We start from the raw sequence: 12,960 nt of genomic DNA, 5'->3' as shown, positions 1-12,960 counted from the left end.
GCCCTCTCAGGAACTGGTATTCATCTGGGCTCAGATTTGCACCAGGATGGGAAGGGTTTTTCTGTCCCAGGAGAGTGTCCCGGTTGACTCCTGGCTTCTCGGGTTTATGAGGCCCTGATCCCGGTGTCGCATGCTCTGAGGGCCAATTTACATGGTAGTTGGGGGTTCCAAATCTCTGGGCAGGGGTGACCCTGGTCCAACCCACTGTGACCACTCTTAGTGCAGACACAAGCAGGAGCAGTTGGCGTGCCACATTGGGGGTCCTTTCAGCCCAGGGTTTGTGGGCTCCGGAGGAGGTTCATCGCTCATCCAATTAGAAGGAGTTGTGTGCCATTCTCCGGGCCCTGTTTTCCTTCCGGATGTTTCTGGAAGGCCAGGCAGTCCAGACAGCAACAACCACAGCTTTGGCCTATGTCAACCGCCAGGGGTGTCCAGCTGCTCCTTGAATGCTCTGGCGACTCAGATAGGTTCTTGGGGGGAGTCAAACCTATTGTCCTGATGGCTACTCATGTCAGGGGAGTGGACAATACTTGGGCGGATCGGCTCAGCTGCCGGATCCCCTCCTCTTTGTAACTGATTCTGTCAGACAGGGTGTTTGCGGAGGTCTGCACCAGGTTCGGGCACCCGGTTCTAGATCTTTTTGCTTCTCTGGCCTCTGCAAAGGTTCCTCTCTTCTGCTCCTGGTTCTTAGCCAAAGGGGCTTTGGGGTGGATGCCCTGATTGTTGAGTGGCCTTTGGGTCTCCTTTATGCGTTCCCTCCTCTCCCCCTTCTTCCCCGGGTGAATCAGCGCAACAGAGAAAGCAGGGTGACTGTGCTGTTGGTTGCTCCATTCTGGCCTCGTCAGAGCTGGTTTCACTCCCTGGTGGAACTTCAGTGTCTTGAGCCCTGGTTGATTCCGAGGGGGCCTTGTCCCCTGCAGGCGGGACTGGGGATCGGGTTCAGGCAGATTCGATGGGCAGTTTGGCTATTGCACGGTCTTGGTAAGTCTCCCGAGGTTTTTCGGGTCCTGTTGTTATGTCTATCCTTAATGCTCGAAGGGCTTCTACTCTGAAAGCATATGACAGGCACTGGGGCCATTTTCTGGCTCGGTATGGGCGGTCTGGGACCTCTCCTTCCGATCTGATCTGCTGGCTATTTTCCAGTTTCAAAAACAAAGAGGTGATGGCTGGAAGGTTTAGACAGAATCTTAACCACTGGCATTGCTCGGGGCAACCCTCCAGACCATCGTTCTTCGCCTGCCAAGCCGTTACAGAAGGGGAAAGACCATATGCAAATCAGGCTTGGCCCCACCCTAAACGGGGCAGTCCAGCCCGAACTGCTAGGTCACATCCCTTTTGCACGAGACCACAAGCATCCCCAAACATGTTTCGCCCTTGTTGGGGCTCATCAGTGAGGAGTAGCTTGGGTCTCTAGGCCCAGCAGGCACGGGACCCACGTCTGGGCATACCCGTCCTACTCGGGGTGACAAAGCAAAAACAAAGAGGTGATGGCTGGAAGGTTTAGACAGAATCTTAACCACTGGCATTGCTCGGGGCAACCCTCCAGACCATCGTTCTTTGCCTGCCAAGCCATTACAGAAGGGGAAAGACATATGCAAATCAGGCTTGGCCCCACCCCAAAAGGGGCAGTCCAGCCCGAACTGCTAGGTCACATCCCTTTTGCACGAGACCACAAGCATCCCCAAACATGTTTCGCCCTTGTTTTGACACCAGGAGGGTTTTGACAAGGGCCTGGCAATCTCCATGTTTTCGCTCCCAATGGGCCTCCATTCAAATCCTGTTGGGGGACTCTGATGGCCACCTGGAAGGGGAGGTCTTAGTGGGGAAGTTTCTTTGGGGTCTCTCTGCTTCTCGTCCTTGTACCTATAATGACCTTCCTCTTTGGGATATCAGTCTAGTCTTGAGGTTCCTTCAGGGGCCTCCTTTTGAGCCCATGTCAAAAATTGATATCAAGCACCTTACTCTGAAGACTTCTTTCCTGATTGGTATCACATCTGCCCGTAGGCTGGAGGAGATTGGGGCTCTGTTGTGTCGACCCCCACCCCCTTTTTGAGAGCTCTGCCGGACTCTGTGGTTTTGCGATGTAATCCAAAATTTCTGCCTAAAGTTGTGTCTCGGTTTCACACTTCTCAGGATCTGGTTCTCCCTGCGTTTTTTCAGGATCCGCAGATGCCAGAGGAGGTGGCTTGGCATGCCACTGACGTTCGGCGTCGGTTCTGGAATATTTGGCTTGGACTGGCCATTTCCGGCAGTCTGATAGTCTCTTGGTGTGGGGAGTGTCCCATACATCTTAAAACTGTGAGTTGAGGTTTAAGGGGAGGAGTTATACAAATGAAAAGAAATAGAAGAATGTCCCGTGTCGGAGGCAGGGGCCTTATGAAGTAAGTACTGTGACGAGGAAGAGTACAACTAGGAGTAAGGAAGATTACTGGTAAGTAATCGGAGCATGCCATTACATAATATGAGCGGTTCCTGAAACGAAAACATTTTTTTAAGCATTTCCATATATGAGTCCAAAAAGTAAAAACAAAATTACAGTTAAAGATTGAATTAATTAAATCTGCAGAAGAAGATTGGCAGGACCAGCATACACTATGACTGGAGTTAGACATTTTGGCAACCCTTTGTGGCGTAAGATAGGCTCTATGTAATGTGAAATAGTGCAATCGTGTGAGATTTGCTGCAACAGAAGCGGGAAAGCATTGTAGCCATATCGTAGTCCACATTTCTTGAGTGACTTGTAAATTCCAATCAGATTCCCACAGGTTATAGCGTTTAATCAGACCCTCCAGCTTATTGCGATTTTGCGATCCTGCAAAATGCCGCGAAAACGGCCGTTTTGCGCAAAATGCCGCAAAAATGGCCGTTTTGTGCAAAAACAGCATCTTTTAAAAAAAACATTTTTTTTTTTTTTTTTTAAGTAATCTGCAAAAATTACTGTTTTGAAAAAAAGAATCCTCAGGGTGCCAGGTGCTCAACTTTTTTTTTTTGTTTTTATTTACACAAGAAATGAAATCACTTGCGCCCCAAAAATTGCAGCCCAATCCACAAGGGACACATGAATGGGCACATTTTATATGCGCGCCCATTCAGATGGCCTTTTTCACCTCCTTGATCAAATAAAGTGGCGTTTCTGTCAATTTAAAAGCACATCCCTCATTTCCAAGCAAGATGCACTTTTAAATGTGCAGAAATTGTAGGCAACCCTACGCGCACGGGATGTGGGGCTGCCACTGCATGACAGGGTCTTTCCTGACCCTGTCATGCATTTCTTTTAAGGTATGAACCGCTGCTGAGTCGCTTGCATTTCTGTTCCTCAAACAGGATAAAAATGCATTTTTTGGGTCACATTTTACAGCGGCAGGCACCTAGAGTGCCTGTCCCTGTGAAAGGCGCTGGGAGCTTGCAGAACACTGTCGGGAGAGCGATTCTATTCAAAGTACTCCCCATTTTGATGACAAAAATCTATCGAATGTTACAATTTGACCAATTACGTGCAGTACTATTCGATCGATTTTTATAAATACTGAACATGTGTTGCGGGGGTGTCACCCGCTCCCCTTGTTTAGTATTTTTGGTCTAGGGTGGTTGCAGAAGTGTTTTCCCCTTTTTCCTCAAAATTGGAGGCGGGGACAGAAAAAAAAGGAAAATAACGAAAAAAGGACCCTGCAGAGTCGGATCCGACCCGCGTTAGAGGGACGGATCCGACCCGCGTTAGAGGGACGGATCTGGCACCGCAGGGTTGCAGGGGAAGCTGCAGCGACCAAGCGGTTAAGTAGGGGAGGGGGTCGGGTGGTGGTGAAAGGTACATTTTGGGTTGTTTGGCTGAAGTGCAAATCAATTTGCAGCAAAATTGACTACGGTCAATTCCGCCGCAAATAATTACACTTCGGTCAAACAACCCAGAACACCATTCAAGGCAGCTGCCAGCGCACAATTTGCGCTACAGCTTAAGCCTGTGGAAATGCGCCGGTCACCTTTGAGAATAAGGTGACCTGCTCATTTCCAAAAATGGGTTGTCTAAAAATAGCATATCCTCCGTTCTTTTTTTAAATGCCCCCTCATTTGAGGAACTGGGACAAAATCTACATTTAAAAAAAAATAATAAAAATGGTTACACTATGAGAGAGAGGGAGAGTGATGGGTGAGATGTGAAGTGATGGGCAAGAAAGCAGAGGAAGAGCAGTGGGTCAGAGGAGGAAGTGCTGCACAAGAGAGCAGAGGAAGCAGTGATGCGGTGGGCCAGAAATCTGAGAGCGAGCAGAGGTACAGAAAGTAGAGGAAGCGGTTGGCCAGAAAGAGGCAGTGAGCTGCAGATTGGGAAAAAGGATGAGGGAAGAATGTGATAGAATGGGAGAAAAGATGCAAGATGCAGAAGCAGCACAAAAGAATGAAGGACTGTATATTGAGGGAGGAATTGTAGAGTGTAAGGTGTGAGTTGGGAGTATGATTTGGAGTGTGGCAGGGGCTGGGCAGTGCAGATTGTGACTTGACAGTGTGACATAGCACGTGAGTATTTGTATGACAGAGTGAGAGGTTAAGGAATGTAAGTTATGATGGAGAGTTGGTGAGATGTTTGTGGGTGTTTGGGGGATTGGAGAACATAGAAGGGGAATATTTTCAGCATTACAATTGATAATGATCAATTTAGTTAATACTATTAAATAGGCATGAACATTAAACCAGAAATGTAGCCAAATCAAACACTGTTCTGCCAAGCCAGAGACATCTGGGACTCTTCCTATTAAATTAATACAAAAGACACATAATAATGATACCCTGGCTCTCTTCTAGCCTTGTACTCTACCTATTTCCTGCAATGTGGCAATCTTACACCCTCCAGTTAATACAAAATGTCCCGCAAAAATGCCGCAATAAATAAAGGTTTGTGCCGCAAAATTTGCCATTTCATGCCGCAAAATTTGCCATTTCATGCCGCAAAATCCTGGAAGGTCTGTTTAATGGTAGTATTAGTGGCGTGATTGAGAATGGAATAGAATTTGGATGCTTTGGTGGAGTGAGAGTACAGAATTAGTTCTAAATATGTTGAGGACATTTTATGTGTATAGTGAGGTATAGCTTTAGCAATATGTTTAGTGAAACTGGAATAAGTTTTAAAATCTGATTCATTTAAATTGAAGCAAGTACAGAGGTCGTGGAAAGGTATGGGTGCATTATTCTCAAATAAATGTGAGACTAGAAACATTTCGGCTGAGTACCATTTATGTAGGATATCATGTTTGGGTTTATGAGAAAAAGCTTTATTAAACCACAAGAATGCACTGGAGATATCTTGGGTATTATTAAGGAATTCCATACTTGTTTGAAGGAATATAGGAGGGGAAGTTTTTTGATTCCGGGACATGAGGATGTTTTGAGAAAGTGAGGAAAGGATAAAGGAGCAATGAGTTTTGATTCCAGAATAATGCATGAGGGGGTATCAATAAATTGGGGTTAAGAAGTGAAACATAAGGTAATTCGTCATAATAAAAAGGATTTCTGGTCTTTCAGAAAGTCTGCAAAATTCACTACAATTAAATCTTTACTGGATTTCAACTTATTGAGAGCAATTTTGGCAGATTTAACTTTCCACAGGAATTGAACTAGAAATTAGTCTACTTTTTTAAAGAAAGAATTTGGGAGTAGTACTGGTATCATAGAGAGATAATAGAAAATAATGGGCCCAAGAATCATTTTAATGGAGTCTAGTCTGCCCCACCAGGAGTGGAACAAAGGATACCAGTGATTAATGGATGAGTTCATTTTATCAGTAATCATATTCTGGGTTAGGTTTAGGGTGGTCGCAAGGTCTTTAGTGATAAGGATCCCTAGGTATTTAACAGTTGAAGTACACTATTTCATACCAAAAAGAGGTGTGTTTGCTAATGTACATGAATTTGTAAGGGGCAAGATTTCTGATTTGTCATAGTTCAATTTATATGCAGAGACATATCCATATTGATCTATAGCAGACATAAGTGCTGTGAGGAAAGAGTTGGGATCTGATAAATAGAGAAGCACATCATCTGCATAAGCAGTGAACTTAACAGTAAAATCTTTAATCGTTATACCTTTAATGCTATCATTGACAGAGATACTTTGGAGTCAAGTTTCTAAAGCTAAAGCAAAGACGAGTGGGCATAATGGACAGCCGTATCTAGTGCCCTGTTAGATGGGAAAAGCTTTAGTAAATGTGTTATTAATAAAAATTCTGGTTGAAGGAGAAGAGTATAGAAGATACACTACTCTTATTAAGGTAGGGCTGAGTCTGTGCCATAAAAAGGATTGAAAAAGATATAGCCAAGAGAATCTATCAAAGGCTTTTTCGGGATCTAGAGCAAAGAGGAAAAGAGGGTCAGTAGAATCGTGCGTGTGTATAGGAGTGTTGAAAATAATTCTTGTATTGGGTGAGGCATACCTTCCTTTAATGAAGCCTGTTTGATTAACATTAATTAGTTCATACATAATACTATCTAGACGGTTGGCAATTATTTTGGCTAAGAGTTTGGAGTCCAAATTAATTAGTGTGATGGGATGGTAATTTTTAACCAAAGAGGGATCTTTGTCTGGTTTGAGAAATGAAATAAGAAGTGCTTCGCCAAAAGATCCGTGCTAGAGCCTGAGGTAAGAAAATTATTGTATAGTTCGACAAGTTTAGGAGATAGTAGGGATGAAAAAGAACGATCAAAATCTATAGGAAAACCATCTGGTCAGGGGGCTTTACCGATTTTAAGATCCAAAATAGCTTTTTGTATTTCTTGCAATGAAATCGGGTTATCAAGGAATGAAAGGTCTATTGGATGTTCGGTGATCTTTTTATTAGAGCTGAGGTATTTAAGAATATTATCGTTAAGAATTGTTTGATCTGCCGAGTAAAGTTGGGAGTAAAACTCAAAAAATGTGTCATTCATTTGTTGTGAATTAGAAACTCTCCTAATTTGTTGGCTAACAACTGAAGTTATGATATTTTATTCCTTTTTCCTTTTTAGATAGGCGACTAATAATTTGCCAGATTTGTTGTATCTGCCATCAAATTTAGCTTTGGATCTTAATAAAGAGGAACAGGCTTTATTTGAGCTATATTTGTTGAATTCGATACGCTTTGCAAGGAGTGATTTGAAGGCGACATCTGTGGGATTATTGAAGTACGCCTGTTCTAATGACTTAATGGAGCAAATTAGCTCTTGGGAGAACTTTTCATTTAGTTTTTTCTTGAAAAATGTATATCGTATAATTAATCCATGCAGCATGGCTGGAAATGCATCCCAATTGTTATGTATAGATGTATCAGGGAGATTATTAAAGATAAAGAATTCAGTAATAAAGGTATTCATTTGTTGGATAAACTCTGGGTCATTCAATAAAAAGTGGTTACATTTCCATTTGGTTGAATGGAGATGTAAGGGGTCCCACTCAAGGACAGTTAAGAACAGGGGCATGATCAGAAATAATAATGGGGCCAATTTTGGAATGAAGAATGTTGGGAGCAAGAGGGGAGTTAATAAATATATGCTCTATTCTAGAAAATGAATTGTGTGCAGTAGAAAAAGTATGTGCTTTTGCCTCAGGATGGCAGAAGCGCCAAATAGCAACAAGGGCAAGGTTTTCTATAAAATGAAGGAACTGTTTGTGTGATTTCGAATTGATAAAATTGGATTTAGATTTACGGTCTAGGGTAAAATCACAAATTTGATTGCAATCTCTGCAAATAATGAGACAATCAGAATTTTTGCTAAAAATAGCGTGTTTTAAATGATTCCGCAAAAAGTGGATCAGGAGAATTGGGGCTGTATGTTAAGAATTGTGACCACTACCTTGTTGATAATTGAATCAATAATAGACCATCATCCAGAAGAATCATGTTGCTCGTGAATTAACTGAAAGGAAGATTCTTTATGTATAAGGATACTAACTCCACCCTTCTTGTCAGCTGCAGGTGCAAAAAAGGCATGCTTGACCCAAAGTTTAATCATTTTATTATTTTCTCCTACCGAATCTAGGTGTGTTTCCTGAATACATGCGGTATCAGGATTACTTTTCCCTAGATGGCTAAGGATTCATTGTCTTGTAATAGGGTTGTTAAGCCCTTTAACATTCCAAGATAAGACTTTAATACTCATAGCTATAAGGAGTTATGTAGTGATATTAAAAAGGGACTTGAAAAGAACAATGATAAAATGAAATAGAAAAAAAGAAGAAGTAGTACCGATTGGAGTCAGTATGTATACATTGGTAGTTAGCTCCTCAGATATAACGATATGTTTGATATTAGACAGATGAGAGGAGGGTAAGGAAAACACATAAGGAGAAGGAACAGCCAGAGCATACGAATATTCAGTTCTAATAATGGTAACAATCGAATAAGAGAACATAAAGAAATTAGTGATCCTGAATTTTTAATGCAAACCAAACAGGAATCCGTTACGAGCTGCCGTAGGAGGTAGCAAGACAGCACACATTGCATTAATGAGGCGGACAGAGATAAATATAAAATATATATGTATGGCAAAATTGGGCAAATTAGTAATAAGTAGATAAGAACAAGAACAACATCTGGGCAATAACATACCAGGAGGAGTGAAGGAAGGAATTACACCTTCATGAAGTTTGAGCGACTTCTAATCCAGTGTGTTTAATCAGGGACCTGGATTTATCCCTTTGTTTTTCCGGGTTGACGAACATATTGGCAGACAAGTTAAGTTCAGATCTATTCTTAGAGTAGTAGAGTTTACCGGATTTGAGTATTTGCCGAACCTGTAGATTGTGGTTTCGTTGGTGAGGTTGATAGCAATAGTTATGATCTTTGGAGGTTGATACGCATGGCAAGGTGTCCATATCCGAAGATTGAAGGGATTGCACAAAATCTTATAAATCAAATATTGTTTCGTAATGCCTCCTGGTGGAGTAATCGGCATTCTTGCCGGTTTGAACAACCCTTATTTAATATCCAGTTTTTTAAGTGACGGTCTTAGGTACAAGAATCTTTTTCTTTTATCTTGTGTAGATTTGGAAAAGTCAGGGGAGATAAATCTCTTGTTTCCTTGTATTGGGACAAACTCCCAGGTGAGGTCGTGGCAAGGCATAATATAAGCGGTATCGCATCGCAATTTGCGATACAATACCGCTGTTTTGCTGTATATTTAATGAATCATGTTGCATAAACTGCAATATGATTCATTAAATATACAGCAAAACAAAAGATTCTGCCTAAACTCTGCCTCTACTCTGCCTGAGTGAGGCTGTGCACAGCGTGCACTGCAGGTGAGGTAGAAGCACCCGGGGCTGGGCTCATAACATTGTATCAATGTTATGAGCCCAGCCCGGATGCCAACGTCATCGCGTGAGAGGAGGATCTCAGTCCCCCTCTCACACTGGCTCTGGCGTTTTCTGAGGTAAGGAGTGCTTAGGGGAAGTTTGGGTGGGGGAGCCGGGCCCATTTTGCATTAATGTTTTATGCTCGTAGAAGGCTTTAAATATTCTTTCATCTAATGAAAGAATATTTAAAGCCTTCTACGAGCCGGCTGCATTATTACTGCGGGTGCTGGTTTTAGCAAGTGGCTGACAATAATATTTCTCCCGCCCGAACGGACGGGAGAAATATTATTGTCAGCCACTTGCTAACACCAGCACCCTCTGTAATAACGCAGCCTGCTCGCAGAAGGTTTTTACGAGCCGGCTGCATTATTACTGCGGGTGCTGGTTTTAGAAAGTGGCTGACAACATTATTTCATGAAAGAATATTTAAAGCCTTCTACGAGCAGGCTGCATTATACTGGGGGTGCTGATTTTACCAAGTGGCTGACAACATTATTTATCCCGCCTTTTCGGGCGGGAGAAATATTATTGCCAGCCACTCTCTAACACCCAGCAACAGGACCCAGCAACAGGCCCGGCTGAAGATGTGTGCCCCCCACCCGACCCCTGCTTGCTGAGGGTGGAAAGCGGTGCAGGGTCAGACTGGGGCATACAATAATTGACTCGGGCACCAACTAAAAAGTGCTCCACAGTTGCAAATGGTAATTAATTCCTTTTGTGACGCTGTTTGAATAACCCAAGGGGAAGGTTTCTGATGTGCAAATTGTACATTTTAGAAAATATTTATTCAGCAACATTGTTCAAAACTATAATAGTCCAGTTGAGTAACTCTTCAAACTGGCCCACATTGGCAAAAAAGGTGGGTCACTAATTTGACCCAAAAAACAGGCCCACACAGCTTGCAGAAGGCCTTTCAAAAGGTCTTCTGTGAGCAGGCTACGTTATTACTGCGGGTGCTGGTGTTGGCACGTCGCTGAGAATAATATTTCTCCCGCCCATTTGGGCAGGAGATATATTATTGCCAGCCACTCTCTAATACCCAACACTCACAGTAATCACGCAGCCTGCTCACAGAAGGCCTTTAAAAAAGGCTTCTGCAAGCAGCAACAGGCCCGGCTCAAGATGTGTGCCTCCCAGCCCGTCACTGCTGAGGGTTGAAAGTGGCGCAGGGTCAGACTGGGACATACAATAATTGTCTCGGGCACCAACGAAAAAGTGTTCCACTGTTGCAAATGGGAATTCATTCCTTTTGTGATGCTGTTTGAATAACCCAAGGGGAGGTTTCTGATCCAGTGCGATGCAAATTGTACATTTTAGAGAATATGTATTCAGCAACACTGGTCAAAGCTATTAGCCACAATATAGTCCAGTACTCATCAAACTGGCCCACATTGGCAAAAAAAGGTGGCCCACTTTGACCCAGAAAATGGGCCCACACAAGCATTTTGCGTTTTTGGTTAAGCCATGGGTCTATTGCCCTATAGGCCAGTCCGAGCCTGCAATGGTGCATGGAGGTTAGCTGCCGAATGTATTACGAGGCAGGCAGCCAGAGCCAGTAGGAAGCTTTACACTGGCCATAACTTCAATGTGAGCACTGCAAAGCGCATATTAAAAGCCCCAGAACGAAAATTGTGACTTTTATTGCTGTGCTTTGCGGACTGGAAAGATGGGGGCATTTGCTGGGCCCCCCCTCCTCCCGGAGGCTCGAGTCCTCTTTAGTTTGTAAAGGCTAAAGGCCCCAACGCTGTTCCAGATTGCTGGGCTGGGTGTACTGTTAGCAAGTGGCTGAGCTAGCATTTATTTCTCCCACCCGTTCGGGTGGGAGAAATATTATTTTCACTCCATAGCGGGTGCTGAGGGGCCGGTTTGATTCTCGAGTCCCCCCCCCCCCCCAGAGTGAGTGTGCATTGTTGTGGGTAATGAGTTGCTTTTTGCCTATTTTGTAGGAATTGGTCTGCAGTGTAGAAGAAGATTAGGCAGAAAGGCCCAACCCACTCTGACTTGATAACAACGGGCCTGAGAGGTAAGCAAAGCCTAGCCCAACTTTTTATTCTAAAAATATCTTTTTAATTGTAGACTATTCAAAGGCCTTCTGCAAGCAGGATGTGTTATTGGTGTAGGTGGCCGCGCTGTATTCAGGGTGTTGCAAATACTCCCCCAAAGGTGGTTGCTTCGAGTGATTTGTGTTCTTTGCAGATAAACAACCATTTTGTAGTTCTTGAAACAAAACAAATATGTGTTCTATTAATTAGAACTTGGAAGGTATGTGGCAAGTTGCTTGAATTGCTGGCAAATTCTGGCTTACTGCTTAACCAAACTGTGTGATCCTGGGCAAATCATTTGACCCAACCCAGCCACACCAGTGTGCTGGGAAGAACAGTAATGTGCATTATTTATCCTTCGGCAGTGTTGGTGGCCTGATGGGCATTACATTGCACAATCTGCTGCTAACTTGCAACTCAATACTTCCCACAATGCCATGTAGTCACAAAATGTGGTGCCTGTGTGCCATAGGTTTAGAGAAGAGATTTCCAACCTCTTGGGCACCCTGATGATTTTTCTATTGGCTTTTAGGTGTTTGATGGCACTCCCTCTTTAGATTATTTATTTTGATCTTTTAAATCATCTCACTTTTTGCTGACTTGCAATAAGCCAGACCACAAATGGATGATTACATGTTAACTTGCTGGGCCCATTTGTCTCGCAGATGCATGAGACTTTATGGCACTAGTATCTGGTAGGTGCTGCACCATGGCCTCACTAACCTGGGCAGAACAAGAGGCTGGCAACTGGACATTTGGTTCTGCAGAATAAGATAACTAATGTCCCCAATGTGTCACAAACTCCTTGTAGCTGCTATCTTCATCTTGGGGAGTTACTTGTGACTGTTATATGCCAGAACACTAGCTAAATGAAACTTGATAATAAAATAAAAATGACACACTCACAATTGCATCTGTATTGATGTCTTGTTGACAATTTGATGGACACTGCACTATGCACCGCTGACTGCTGCATGACCCAGCTGCACAGAGCCTTGAACTGAAAAAAAAAACGTCAGAGCTTTTTTAAAATCAGATCTATTTATGTGGTCCATTCATGCAGTGAACCTTTACATTTTACAGACACTCATTGTACTTGAGAGGTACATAGAAACTCTGTATTCTTGCTAATTGTTTGTCTTGGGGTAAAACTAACTTTGGGTGACATTTAAAATAGGAGTACAAAATTGCTAATCAAATACGTTTATTTGCTAATCAAAAATATTTTAATTGGCAAATTCTGCTAATCAATTTTTGAAAACTAATTTATGCCTTGCGAGGGCTACTAGGAGTTTGCGGACTAAGTACTCATGGAAGGCCCAACACCTTCCCCCAAAAGGAGCGCATGTACAGAAAGCAAGTTCAAACTGTGGTTTATTACAGCCAAAACCAACAGTGATCAGTACAAGGATCGAAGACTCTCCTGGAACTTCTCAGCATCTCCTGGCTCGCAGGCCAGTTTTAAGCCATTGTGACATCAGAGTGACGATACAACTTTGCCCCTTCTCCAGCAAACCTATCAAACATTTGGATTGGCCGCTGAGTGGTAGTCCACCTATAACGGATGCTATGCATGTTAATTCACTGGCTCTTGCATGTCAGG

This window comes from Ambystoma mexicanum, chromosome 1q (assembly GCF_040938575.1).
Source record: "Ambystoma mexicanum isolate Mex_15411 chromosome 1q, UKY_AmexF1_1, whole genome shotgun sequence".
Classification (NCBI taxonomy): Eukaryota; Metazoa; Chordata; class Amphibia; order Caudata; family Ambystomatidae; genus Ambystoma; species Ambystoma mexicanum.
The sequence above is the reverse complement of the archived record's forward strand: the minus strand, read 5'-3'. Positions refer to the sequence as shown.